Genomic DNA, 14,506 nt, shown 5'->3' with positions numbered 1-14,506 from the left:
CACAAATCTCCAGGAGTACTTTTTCTTTGATTCTCCTAGGTTACTACGCACTACCGCCTTGGGCTTTTTTAGCACCGAACCACAATTCCTGGGTTGCAGTTGTTCTTTAATTTTATCTATTGCACCCGGGTTCCTGGACACAGTTTCAGGGGGTGTGGAATATTTTTAAAACCTACTTATCCAAGGGACAAGAGGTTAGACAACTCTGCTTGTCACCCTTCCACCTAATACACACAAAACATGCTTCTTTGCATTTGTTAACTGTCAAAAATACAAAAGCAGATCCAGGATTAATAAATGAATGCACAACAGTATGTTCAGCAGTAACTTAAAACAATGTATCAAAGTGTGCAGCTTCATCCTTAAAAATAGAAAAGCAGGCTGGGGGCGTGGCTAGGCAGCACGCATTGAGGTTGTGCCTGCTGTGAACTCCGCCGAAGGGTGCCCCAAACAGCGTAATATCAGCGTTTAGCAACATTATCTCCAGAAGGTTTTGGCAGGACTATCTGGGGAATGAAGCGAAGAACCCTCGGATTGCAAATTCCAGAGGTAACGGAGCATTGATACGGAGGAAAATCAACGAAACTTTTTTTGAAGAACCCTCGGATTGCAAATTCCAGAGGTAACGGAGCATTGATACGGAGGAAAATCAACGAAACTTTTCCTGAGACTTCTGCTCTCAAGGTGGCGGAGAGCGCCAAAGAAACCGCAGGATGCCCCGCGGCCCCGAACATCCAGAGTGTCTGCTGAAGCGTTACGTGCGGCGACCGGACCCCAGCGCTTGTGGAGATGAGTGGCACCGAAATCGTTGCGGCTCTACCCTGCAGGCAGGGAGGAGCCGAGAGCCTGTGGTGCGGAAAGCAGAGCTGGCCCGACGGTGGATTGTGGGAGCCACGATTGGGGTCTGACGGGCCCTGGTCAGACGGGATGGAAGACGGCCCTCCCCCTCTCAACCAGCCGACAACAATTTCATGAAGCGGAATGGTAGCCTAGCAAAGCGGCAGGTCAGGGAGGAAACCTGTCCTGAAGGTATTTAGGCGAGTTAAATGAGGCAATAGCCCTATGGCCCCTTAGTTTGGCCCGAGGTAGGGTGGTGAGGCTGAGGCCCCCTGTGACTTTGACCCTGGCTGTCTGTCTGGGGTTGTTCTCACCCTTGCACTCTTCTGGGGAAGCCCCATTCCCACAAAGGTCCTGTACCAGTGATCCTGGATTAGAGTAAGCCATACGTTTAGAAGTGTGACTGATAAGCATAGAGGGCCAGACCGGCTTAGTCCAATGCCTTTCGAGGGGGTTTGTGTCTAGAGAAGTCCCCTGGATAACCCTGTCCAGCTCCCTATAACTACAGCCCAAATCGCGCCGGCTGGTCTCCCCGTTTCCATGTGGGCACGCAGTTAGCCCTTGAAACACTCAGTTCCTGAACTCTCTGCGATGCCTAAAGCAATAGGGAGGCGGAAAACACATGACATCAAGGCCTTACTAGTACCCCAGCCGGCACCCGCCCTCCAAAGACACACAGTGACAGCAGATATTCACCAAGTCCCTGCTACAGCGAAATCTCCAGACATGTCATTCTCCAAAAATGACTTTGAAGAGATGCTAAAATCTTTTAAACAAGAGATTATCCAAGAATTCAAATCAGAGATCAAAACTTCTAAGGACTCTTTGGCCAGATTGTTGGCCGACTTAACCGCCCATCTTGGAGGGCTTGAAGCCAGGGTCAATGAACTAGAAAACATAACATGCAAACAAACGCACGATACCGAAGTGCTCACGGAGAGGGTGAGGACGATCGAGGAGCACCTAGAGGACATCTGGGGACCACAGGCAGACCTTGAAAATAGGTCAAGGAGGAACAACGCGAGTCTTCGAGGGGTTCCCCGGCAAGTCCCGGACCAGGAATTGTCTAGCTATGTAAGTGATCTGTTCCAGTATCTACTGAGCCTTCCCCCCTCTGAGACACTAATCTTAGACAGGACCCATCGCGTATACTCGTCAGTCCAGCAGAGGAGGACCCTCCTCCCGGACATCTGGACCCGGGTGCACTTCTTCCGTCAGAAAGAAGAAATGATGGTGGCAGCCAGGAAATTCAAATCAATACAATTCCGCTGAGCAACAATACAGCCGTTTCAGGATCTTTCCCCATACAACCTCGCGAGCCGCCGTCGACTGCAAGCCCAGAAGATTCACTATCGCTGGTGATTCACAGGTAAATTGATCTTCGACTTCCACAACCAACACTATATAAATCGCTTCAGAAGAGGAGGCGAAAGATCTAATGGTGGAAAGAGGCGATGAGGCCACCCCGGAGCGAGGCTCCCAAGAATGGGCAATTTCTGACCTGCAGCCCATGCCAAAAGACAAGCGGAAAAAGACCAGGGGTTGGCGACGAATGGGGCAGTCCCCACACCAAGAAATGGAAACCACGGACGGCACGGACACTGGGCATCCGTCACATGACCCAGATACTCATCAGGAAACAATGGCCAATGAACCAACTGAGAACATGATAGCACCTTGTTGATTGGAGATAGGGTCAACTGAAGGGGAGACACACTCCGGCACTCTCTTTTGTATTATGCGCTGAGCGACATGATGGGCTGATGGCCCGGAACCTAGCATGGAGATCGGTCTCGGAGGGGCTCACTGCTGATCCACTAAACAACTCAAAAGTAATCCGGGAGAAGCACTTAATTGAAAGGAATCGATTGAAGAGGATAGGAAACACAAATTGGCCTCCAGTGGCGTGAGCCCAATCAAGGGCCTTACGAAGACCATGATGACATGGCATTGCCCCGATTTGCCCTGAGATGAAGTCGGAGCTGGGTCCTATCAAGAGCGTTGAGGCCCTACACCTTCATGCCGGATGCTTCATGGACCATCATCGTCCGACGGTGGAGCTGCAGTGCTGGCCTCGCATGAATTAGAAACAAAAAGGTGGATGCTGGCCGCTGAGGTGCTTTAGCACAGCGACCGTCAGACGCAAGAGGACCTCATGGAGTTTCAAAGTTGCATAAGATATCTTTACCGGGGCGCCCCAGGCCGATTGCGCCCATATTTGCTGACGGTTTGTTAAAGTTGGATAGGAGATCGAGGCTACTAGGAGCCTCTCTTGTTTTTGGTTATACGTCTCTTATTATTTTTTTTTCTTGGTTATCCTTTGATCATTCTACCACTAGGTCTTTCTTATGGCCCCATACACCTCTGGTCAACTGCAAGTCACAAACTAGATTTTGGCCTCCTGGAGGGGGCTTCCATTTGCACCCCTTACAGTCCACCCATGTCGCTCTATGTTGTTTCACGCATACAAGACAAAATTTTGGGAGTGCCATGGGGGAGGGGAGGTTCCTCTGAGGAGGGACGGGGGGGGGGGGAGAGGCCAACTAGCGAATCACAAAAGCCTGAGAGTCCTCAGAATGGCAACTCTGGACATTAAATTCACCACCCTCAACATTCAAGGTTTGAACTCCCTCGTGCCCCTAAAACGCAAAGTATTACTCCATAGATTAGGGACTCTTGACTCCACAGTCTTATTTCTTCAGGAATCCCACCTTCAACCCGCCAATGAGTTTTGCCTCAACAATAAACTCTATTCCACAACATTCTTCGCCTACAGTGGCTTGAAGAAACGCAGGGTCGCCATCCTGGTGCGTAAGGGCATCTCCCTAAAGGCATTGAAGATAGTGTGCAACGGGGAGGGAAGATTTCTCCTAATGGTGTCAATACTGTGGGGGCGGAAAATTACTCTGGTCTCGCTGTACGCTCCAAATGCAAATGCTAAACAAGATTTTTTTTTTTGCTTTGCTCTCGGAAACCCTGACACAGCACGCGGAGGGTGAGATAATTTTAGGCGGGGATTTCAGTGCAGTGGTCAACCCCTTAGTTGATAAGACACTAAACCCCACGGCAAACGACAGGAAAAACTTCTTAGCCCTTACCACGTTATTGCAGGAACACTCCCTTATCGAGGTTTGGCGGTTCCTACATCGGGAGGAACGGGATTACACCTACTTCTCACCAGTTCACAAAGGGTTCTCTAGATTGGACATGTTCTTTCTCTCCGATACGCTTATCCCCTGTGCGATAGATGCGGAAATTCTCCCAGAAGCCCTCTCAGATCATGCCCCGGTGCAATTAACACTGACTCCCCCTCCCCCCAAGCAACCCCACTCCAGAGACCGCCTTGGCGACTAAATGATCTCCTATTGGAGGACCTCGCAGTCCGAACTCACATAGCGGAAACTATAAATCTCTTCTTTGGGGAGAATGACACAGGCAATATGTATGGGCTGGGATGTAGTGTGGGTTGCTGCCAAGTCAGTTATTAGAGGGCATCTGATTGAGCAAGTCGCAAATAGGGGTAGAGCCATAAAGGTTTTACAGTCTCAACTGGAGGGGGGGGCCCGTAAGTTCGAAGCAATACATAAAGAGAAGGGCATGCGCCGCTCCTTGAGAGATCTACGCATTGCAAAGAAAGCGCTGGAAGCGCATCACACAATAAGAGCAGCACACCGCATGATGCGGACAAAGCAATATTTGTATACAAAAGTGAATAAAGCTAATAAATTATTGGCGGGTAAATTAAAAAAAGCAATCAAAACGGAAAAGGATAGACCCCTTCCGAAACCACACAGGCAGATAGGTTTCCTCTGAAGAAGGTAAACTCTGCATTGTTGAGAACTTCTTTAGGGAACAAGCAGCCCCCCCCCCCCGTGTTGAGGACTTACAAAGTGCCAAAAAATGTATAATCAATGCACGACTCACAGGTCCCACAGACCTTATGTGCCCCATTGGAGGACCCTACAATTGCCCAAGAAGTCGAAAATGCAATCAAACCCTTCCCCTTGGTAAAGCCCCAGGATCAGATGGGTTTACAAATAAGTTTTACAAAAGTTTCTGAGCGGAGCTCACACCCCACCTCACAAAACTAACTCCCTGTGGGAAGCAGGAACTGTCACACAGACTATGGCAGAGTTGGCAACCACCCGTATCTTGAAGCCGGGAAAGGACCCCACAGAATGCGCATCCTATCAGCCTATAGCTCTTCTTAATTCAGACGCGAAGATATATAGCAAAATTATAGCTCGCCGCCTGGGGGAGGTTCTACCTCTAATTATAGACAGAGACCAGACTGGATTTGTCCAGGGCCGATCGGCGCATGACAACATCCGTCGAGCTATAGACCTCATATCCCTGGCCCGACAGTCCTGGGCACCCTTTTGCTTCTGTCCCTAGACGCCCATAGGGCTTTTGACAGCATGTTCTGGGAATATCTGGACCTAGTCTTAAAGGGTTTTGGCTTTGGACCGAAATTTTCTAAGCTAATCTTGTCAAACTTTCAGATCCCATCCACCGGCGTGGTCTATTCAAATAGCGCTAGGCAGGGGAACAAGGCAAGGTTGCCCTCTGTCGCCATTGCTCTTCGCAATGGCAATGGAGCCCCTAGCTCATCAAATCCCCCTTCACCCGGGGATCCAGGGGTTCGAAGTCAGAGGGCAATTTCATAAAGTCACGTTGTGCGCGGATGACGTGCTCTGCTTCCTTAGAGAGGCCCACATCTCCCTTCCTGTCCTTATGAACTTATTGGCCAATTTGCTACGATCTGCGGGTTCAAGATAAATTTGGAAAAATCAATGGGAATGGGCCTGTCAGAATCTACGGCCACTTTAGCGACACTACAGAACACATACCCCTTTCAATGGAGGTCCATGTACATCACGTACCTGGGTGTGCGCTTGACCCCCAACGTATGAGGGCCTGTTGAAGGCCAACATTGCCAATCTCCTAAAGGAAGCCAGAGACTCCTTGCAAAGATGGGCAACGCAGGAGATAACATGACTCGGTCGTATTAGCGCAATCAAAATGGCCTTACTCCTCCTATACACATTTCATGCCCTTCCGATACCAATCCCGGAACGAGATCTTCTTGAGCTGCAAAAAGAGATTAACCATTTCATATGGCTAGGGAAAAAACCGAGACTCCCGCGCAAACTTCTTACAAGGGGGGAAAGCGCTTAGGCGCTTGGGGCTTCCTTCTATCCCGAGATACTTCCGAGCAGCTCAAGTAGTGGTAATGCTGGGCTGGTCCAATCCAAGTGAATAGTCACCCAAATGGCATGACATTGAGCAGACAGCGGCTTCTGCTCCCCAGAATCTCCTGCAGATCCAAGAAAAACATGTAATTATCAAAGCTCCCTACTGCCTACCACAGCAACTACGCTCCGATGCTGGGATAAAGCCTGTGCACAACAGGGCTTTACAACCGGACTAGGCCCTCTTTCTCCTATTACACAGAACCCAGCCTTCACTCCAGGTCTTCAACCTAACGCATATCGACTCTGTTCGGACGAGAAGCTATTAAGATTACGAGATCTCTATGATAATAATTTGCCCCTAACTTTTGAACAATATAAAGAGAAATTTAAGCTCCCTGAAACAGAGAGATTCAAACACCTATAACTGTGCCACTGGATAACGAACCCGAGCATAATTCGAGCAGCCACTAGACCCCCCACATGGATAGAGTTAACAGTCCTGGGGGCCAACAGTCCCATAGAATAGCTGCCTGTTACCGTCTTCTGGAGAATGCCCCGATGGAGGAGAAATGACCCTATATGTTAGAGTGGGAGAAGGAACTGGGTATAACGATCTCCCAGGACTCTTGGCAAAAGATATGGGGTAGGGCCCACAGGACCTCACGATGCACGGCAGTTAGGGAGGGAGCGCTCAAACTATGCTTTTGCTGGTATTTATCAACACATAAACTACATGCAATGAACCCAGACACATGCTGGCACGGGTGTGGCGAGAGAGGCGACTTGGGCCACCTATGGTGGCACTGCCCGACCATACAATCTTTCTGGCTAGAGATAAGATCCAAGATTAAGGAGATCTGCGATACATTGCTTCCAATGGACCCGCTAACACTGTTGCTGGGGGGGATGTCCCCGAAGACGGGTCCTACCCAATGTCGGGCCCTAGAGCCGAACTAGTCTCTCAGCTACTTATGGCCGCTCAACTCACGCGAGCCCGCTTTTGGAAAGATGTGGAGGGTCCTCATATTGCGTATTGGTGGGTATAAGTTTGGGAATTACTTGGAATGGAAAAACTGACCGCCATGATCGAAGGGAAGCTCCCTAAGTTTATGCGCATATGGGGGCCATTCCTAGAGTATGTAGCTGAAAAGGAACAAATGTTTTTTCAACCAAGACTTGTGAAATACCTGTTGAACCCGTGACAATGGTTTTGGCATGCATGATCTAGACAAGAAGTATCAAAGGTGTTATGTTTTTATTTTCTCTTTTTCCTTCTACCTCGATCTTCCTCCCCCTTCGCCTTGCCTCTTTCATTGTTTGAAATCCAAGTTCATGATAACCAACAAACAGGAGTGTGACAAAGAGTTTAAGAGCAACAGACATATTGTTACTTAGTTAAAATGAAATTTCGGCACGAAGACATTAGCCAGTTGTTATTGCTATATTAATGGTTTACATATTGTGATGTACTTAACGTTGTCCGAGATTTTGATAAAAATCCTAAATGGGCAAAGTAAATGCATACATGACCTGGGTAGCCAAATTAAGTACTTAAGCTTTGCTGAGGAAACATTTTATTAATTTTTTTCAAAACTAATCAAACCCCTCAAAATCAGAAAATTATATTTCCAGTTTCAACTTTTCTAGCACACCCATTATTCAAAAGGGAATTGCCCCAGATGAAGGATATCATGGCGTTTCTCTCACTTTACTGTGGTAGACGTGGAAGGAGTGAAGAGGTGGTACTGCAAGCTCAACGCTCTAGATGACAGATTTGATCTGGAGTGCTAGAACTGAGAAGGTGCTACTCTGGTCTTGTGGCTGAAATATGCAAAAGGGCGGCGTCTGCACAAAGATGGAAGGAGCTTAACATTATTTCCCCTTATCTGTCAGAACGATTTGGTATTACCTCTAGTTTAGATGTGTGCGATTAATTGAAAAAGTAAGGCGCGCATGAATTCTCTAACCAAACTCAGAACTTTTACTTGTACAAAAATAGAATTGCTTAACTGTCTCCATCTGAAAAATATTATTTCCAATCGTGATAAAAGGAGTAAATAAACGGGAAAAACATTTTAAAAAGATCCTTTCAGATCTCTCAGCAGGATCTCTCCCTTGCTCCTAATTGCAAGTCCAGATCCCCTTCTCGATGTTTAGCCACTCTGCACCAAACCAGTCTTAATCCTTCCCATTTGGCTCACCGTACTAAAGCCATTTCTCTGAGTCACAAAAATATCCTTATGGAAAGTACTTGAAGCTGACCAGAATTTGACACTCATTTTTAGTTTAAAACAGGTATTTTTAACCATGGCACTAATAAAGTGCTTCCCCCACTAGGCCATCTGATATGTGTCATCTCTGTCTAGAGTACTCCCCTCAACTAGTGTACCCTCCTTTTCGGAACAGTCTTCTATTTCTTCTAACTGTGGAACTGCTTGTGTGGCCAGGTGCTCAGAAAAAGGGAAAAGACTTCTCTTGCAAGACTCAAAACTGTTCACTTGTCACTAGCCATTACCTAGTGATCATTGACCTTTGGCAAGTATGAAATGGTGTGCTGTGTACATGGTGTAGAATTTCGTATGGCTGCACCGTGGCTCCCTCGGACACACTCCACAGAGACGTTGCACTCCAATAGTAAAAGCGGCTGTGCAAAATCATGTGTTTGTTGTGCAAGTGCAATTGAGTCATGAGAACTAGCGTTTTAAATAGCTCTCCTTAGACTGCCTTTTGAGGCAGGAAATGACAGGAGTAAAAATGTAAAATTGTAAGCACAAACACCCCCTGCATCCACACAGCACACAATTTCTTACTCACCAAGAGTCAATTATCACTCATCAATGTCTAACAGTAAGTGCACATTTTGAGGCCTTGCAATTCGTACGCAAGGGGCCATCTTGTGCAAGGAACCACTGAGCATAGGATCCAGATTAATTCCAGTCACCACATCAGTTCTTTGGCCACAGCAAACCTAACTAATTTCTTTAAAAAATTGAGTAGCACAATGTCTGGCTGTATCAACTAGCTCTTCAGATCAAGATATGGTGTGCTACAAAGGCACGTTAAACTATGTTATGGATTGGGAAGATAAAGGATGGAACATCCTGTTTGAGATGTGCCATTAAACTGATTACTTAACATATATCCAAAGTAAATGAAGAATATTAGACTGTAAAAACACACCTACAGGTAAGGCTGACAATTTTCACAACACAAACCTAAACAACAAAATTGCAATTGTTAATTTGACAACAAATATCACATTCAACAAAGAAATACAAATCAAATCTTTCCCCTACGATTGGAGAAAAGTATTTCCATTAGAAACTTTGAACAAACTTTGTTAGCATCTCTAGAGCTTTTCCAGACTAACAACAATCTGCCGAAAGCTGGCACGGCTGCCTGACCTTCCACCTGGACAGGATTCTTACGTTTTCAGATTATAGGAATTGCCTAGGAAGAATGACAAGACCATTTTAGTGACCTCCAGTTTATCACAAACAGGCATGGCGGCTTTCTCCACAAAATATTAAAAGTGAACAGTGAATGTTACGGCAACAGGAAAATATGAATACTTGTAATGATGCAAAACCAAAGCCAACAAGTCTTGCTGGAAAATAGCTCCCAGGAAGGCTGTGAGCTATCTTGACAAAATGCACTACAATGAAGCTAGGAATGATAAGTTGTATCACTGTTCTAACATTGGGCCAAGATGAGGGTCACATTATCCTGATGAGAACACTATCAGCAAACCAATTAGGGAATACAATCTGCTCTCTTGCTTATTGGAGGCCCTTATGCTCTCGTCTAATCCTGCAAGTCCTTTGTCCGTTTCGCCACATGTATGCTCTTTTGCGTGAATGTGGGCATTGGTTGTTTGGACGGAAACGGGTATACTAACTGGTGTGGCATCTAGATCGTGGTCATGGATAGAGAGACTGGTAAACATAATTCCTTTTGTTTTTGAGCAAGGTAAGACCGAGTACTCAGATTAACTCGGGTACTCGACTCTGTGATTCCATCATTCACAAGGCTTTAAGTTGGTGGACAGATTCAGTTTCACTTGCACTTCCACTAACATTGACAGGTACTTGTAGATTATTCACTAGTTTAGAGTCAAGACAACTAAGAGACACTTGAAGCTCATTAGTCACTGCCAATGCAGCCTGTGCTGCGTCAGCAGAGTTCGGTGGGAATACTTTAGGATAATAATTGGTCATCTTCCTGGTAATCATTTGTTTTTCCTGCTGAGATATGATTTGGGTTGGACATACTCGGTGTCCTCTCCGTTTCAATTTGACCTCTTTTCCATGTAATGTATTAACAAGTCGATCGCCTTCAGTAATATTTTGTTTCTCCATTCTACAGCATAATGGTGCGTGCACAACCACAAGAGTCAGATTAATAAAAAAGATTGTGCGCCACAATTAGCACAAATAGCGTGGTTTGTCTCAGCACAAAATACTGAATCTCATGTCCAGCAGTGTTATACTGCTCTCGTATCCACGTATTCAGAATTTACTTTTCACACTTCAAGCTCCTTGTACTGTTCACAAATCAGGTGCCAAATTGAAGCAGCTTAAATATATGTAGGCAAATGGAGTCTAAATTGCATCAACTAAGCTATAATAAGCTCGGGAGCACGCTCACCGTGCGAGTTACATGGGGGAGCAACAACAAAGCACTTGCAAATTACTCCCTTTACGCCTGAAACATTCTCGGTGGACACAGTGAGTAATGAACATTTAAACAGGAGGAGAGCCGGTTCAATGTTTTCAAAACACACCCGGAAAAAGGTGCGCGCTCTCAACTACGTATTGCAGGGGTATATTCAATACACTAGGGGATTACACACCTCATTTCAGTAGACAAACGCAGCTCCAGCACGGGAGATACTTGTTGCCTCAGGTTTCTCGAACCAGAAAGCTATACATACTTACATGCTGCATACGCAGGGAAGAGGTTACAGAAAAGGATAGCTGTTTTAGAGCTATGGAAAATGTATCAGAGTGAGAGAGAAGATCCACCAGAAGGAGTGGATGCTTAATCAGCATTAGGAGGATGTAACAACTTCAGCGCCTCTTTCTCCTCCTTAAAACGATAGTACAATTGAAGACAAAAAGGGAAAGTATCCTCTAAAAGGAGCTAAAGGCAGCAATTGGGTATGATATTCCAATATACACGCCCCCGCTTATAGTAGTGAGTATAACATGTAAGAGAGCAAAATTAAGGAGCGTAAATATAAGTCCACATGCGATGAACTAAGAGTGATGAAAGAAGGAGCAAGCAGATAGAGATGGAAGAAGCTAAGACAAAAAGGAGAGAAAGAGCTAGTGGAGTGACAACAGTACAGAACAAGTGAATGGGAGGACAGATACTACTCAAATTAGATAGAAAGGGTATTGACAAAGTCAAAGAAAGAGGAATGTAAAAGAAACAAGAAAGGGTATATAAAGAGGAGAAGGAAAATGAGAGGAAGCAAAAGGAAGAAAGAAAAAAGTATGAAGAACAAAGAATAGAACAGTAGAAACGTGAAGAAATAGAAGCACAGAGAAAGTACATAGGTTGCAAATAAGGTGAGAGGAAAAATAGAAACAGGAGATCAGAAGAATGGAAGAAGAAATGAGAAGGAGTAGGGGACAAAGGGATGACAAAGTAGACCACATAGTCAATAGATGTATAATAACAATTGAAGCACGAGAACGATGGGTAGAAAAGAGAGAGCGTCACAGCATCCTCGTAGGGAGCTGCAGGGGATACAGAGAATACAGACATGGGTTGAGGACTATGAAGCAGAAGCCAAAGGGAAAAGGATTGGGGATCTATTTATGGAAATGAGAGAGAAAGATGGTAACGAGACCAGAGGGAGCATTACAGGATCTCCACCAAAATAAACAGGAGATTGATCAAATGACGTAATGATGGACAAGCATAAAAACGCTGTCCTTAAAGTAGATTAGATCTTGATTATGAGGAAAGGGACAACAGGCATACCAGTTGGTGTATAATAATGTCAGACAGAGAAAGGTATGAAAAGGAGAGAGCACGGAGGGAAGGCGAATGCAGTTTTTCAGCAGATAGATGTAGGAAGAGGGGTACAGTGATCAGATCTAGAGGATCCAAAAGAAAAAAAAAAACACCAGACCCTAGCCCATATTTTGAACAACCACAAGCATAGTCGCGCAGTACAGGGGATATATCCCGACTTATGTAAGTAGATTAAAGGTCCCTGCCAAGACAAAGACGAACAGACAAAACTAGCCTCACCTGGAAGACAAGGAGCGTAGGTGGATATGATTGTGGACCAGGATTTACGCAATTCCCATTATTAGAGAAAGAGGGATGACGACCACTATATATACCGTGGCCGCAAATGGATAAAGAACATTTGAAATGCAAATTACCTAGTTTGATTGGAGGTGCAGCAAAATTGATTCATGAATTAAAGGAAATGACGTTAGCAGTGGGTGACGTGAAAATGCCTACTAGCAGATATCAGGGGAGAGAGTGGTTGTCATTTGGAGACTAATGGTATAGGTGAGTGTGACAGCACAAAACATGACATGATGGAGCGCCATTTAATAATTGTAGACCCGGCCTATGGAGGGCGCTCAGTGTACAATATCCTGATAAACAGACATGGGGGCGATTATGACAAGGAAAATGGGCGAGGACGAAGATCCTGTTGCTTTTATTCAGGAGTTTCAAGAACGTTGGCGTCTTGAGATGAGAGAACCGTGGGAAAAACAGTAGCATTATTTTATCATATTGTAGGTCAGTGACTGCCCGAGCCAGTGCAGCGGCAAATGAAGAAACAGGTAGGGATGGAAGCAAAGCCATGGTCAGAAATACAGTTGACTATCGTACATCATTGTCGATTATTACAAGAGAAGAATAAAACAAAAAGCTGAGAATAGAAAGCAGGAAGAAGCAAAGGTGGTTCAGAAAAAGTTGTCGAAGTTCGCCATAGAAGGAACAGTAGTGACAAGTGGTGAAGGCATGATCACACAAGAGTTACAGTCAGCACAGCCATGTAATACAGGGTAACCTAGAGATCAAGGTGGGTACAATTATTGGCCATGAGGTAGAGGGAATGGACCTAGAGGACGAGGTGGCTTTCGAGGAGCATTTTAATGGAGGACAACCGCAGCAATGTTGGAACTGTGGAAGGACAGGACATATAGCCTGCACGTGTAGAAGCAGTGGGGGCATGCAGCAGAACTGGCAAGCTCAAGAAGGGGGATGGGATATACTCCACAGTATAATGCAGAACCACAGGAATATTATGCCCAGGATCACACAAAGTATCAGACACACACGCCGCAAACGCTTGGGCAACCACAGCAAGTGCCAATTGAGACACATGCACAGATGCAACAACCACAGTATGCTCCGATGCAACAAGCACCGGTGCCACAATGGAAAGCGAATACCGAAGTCCCACAAGTAAACACGCACAGAATAGGGAGTGTTTCCTTAGTGGGAGGAAATCCTTTTACAGGCACTGGGATTCATTTATACCCACAACAGGAGAGCCCACAGAACGACTTCATGTGTTCAGTGCCATCTGTGACACCAGACCCACAAGAGGAACCCAGGGTCAGGGTAACGATAGGAGGCAAGATGTTTTAGTTCCTAGTAGACACGGGAGCAACTCCTTTCTGTGTTCGAGATCGGAAAGGACCCAATGTCTGGGATTGCCATTAATGCGCAGGGATTCTCTGGGGCTACTAGTTTGGTTCCTTTTACAGAAAAATTACCACTTTCCATACGAGAACATGACATGTCTATGCCACGATTGTTTTCCCAGCAGACACCAGTTAAAATATTAGGACAGGACTTGGTGACAAAACTAAACACAACAATATCTTTCACTGACAAAAGGGATAGTGTACTATACTCCAGGGATACACTACAAACATGTAAGAGAATTTAGCCAAAAGGCATTACGAGGGGGTCCTTTAAACCCAGAAGTATTTTTGTATGGAGCAAATATTTTGTGACATGGCTTCCTAGACTGGTAGGTACATTGTTGAGAATACCTGATGAATTTTTGTTTAGGCCAGAAATACCTATGGTTGACGAGGAAGGGCAGGGCATTCCCTTAGAAGAGGAAGCAGCAGTGGTAAGAGAGGAAAGGGTGGTTGTTCATGGGACAGATGATGAGGAGGAAGAGGATGGAGAGCAGTAATAGCTCTTGGTGAAGGATACAAACTAACAGACAGGACAGATGAAGAATTGTTCAGAGATGATTATTCAGATGACGAATTAGTGTTTTTCCTAAATCGCACTTATTGATTGAAATTGAGAATAGAGAGAATGGCATTGGTAAAAAAGAAACCGTCATTATTTCAGGAAGATTTAGAAAAGGCGCCAAGCAGCTTATGTACCTGTGGTCCATATGAGATGGGTCTATTAAGTGAAGCAACAGGAGTTAAAATAAAACTCAAACTAGGAGCAATTTTGCCAGGGGCAAA

The 14,506-nt window shown here is 45.5% G+C and overlaps 1 protein-coding gene across 4 annotated transcripts in view; it reads right to left on the bottom strand.

The window, feature by feature from the left end:
• The window catches only part of SBF2 (SET binding factor 2), a 2,983,421-nt gene that overhangs the window by 2,924,291 nt on the left and 44,624 nt on the right, over positions 1 to 14,506 (bottom strand). The window lies entirely within an intron of this gene.

The sequence above is a fragment of the Ambystoma mexicanum genome, chromosome 11 (assembly GCF_040938575.1).
Source record: "Ambystoma mexicanum isolate Mex_15411 chromosome 11, UKY_AmexF1_1, whole genome shotgun sequence".
NCBI classification, from domain to species: domain Eukaryota; kingdom Metazoa; phylum Chordata; class Amphibia; order Caudata; family Ambystomatidae; genus Ambystoma; species Ambystoma mexicanum.
This window is presented reverse-complemented; position numbering and strand designations above follow the sequence as displayed.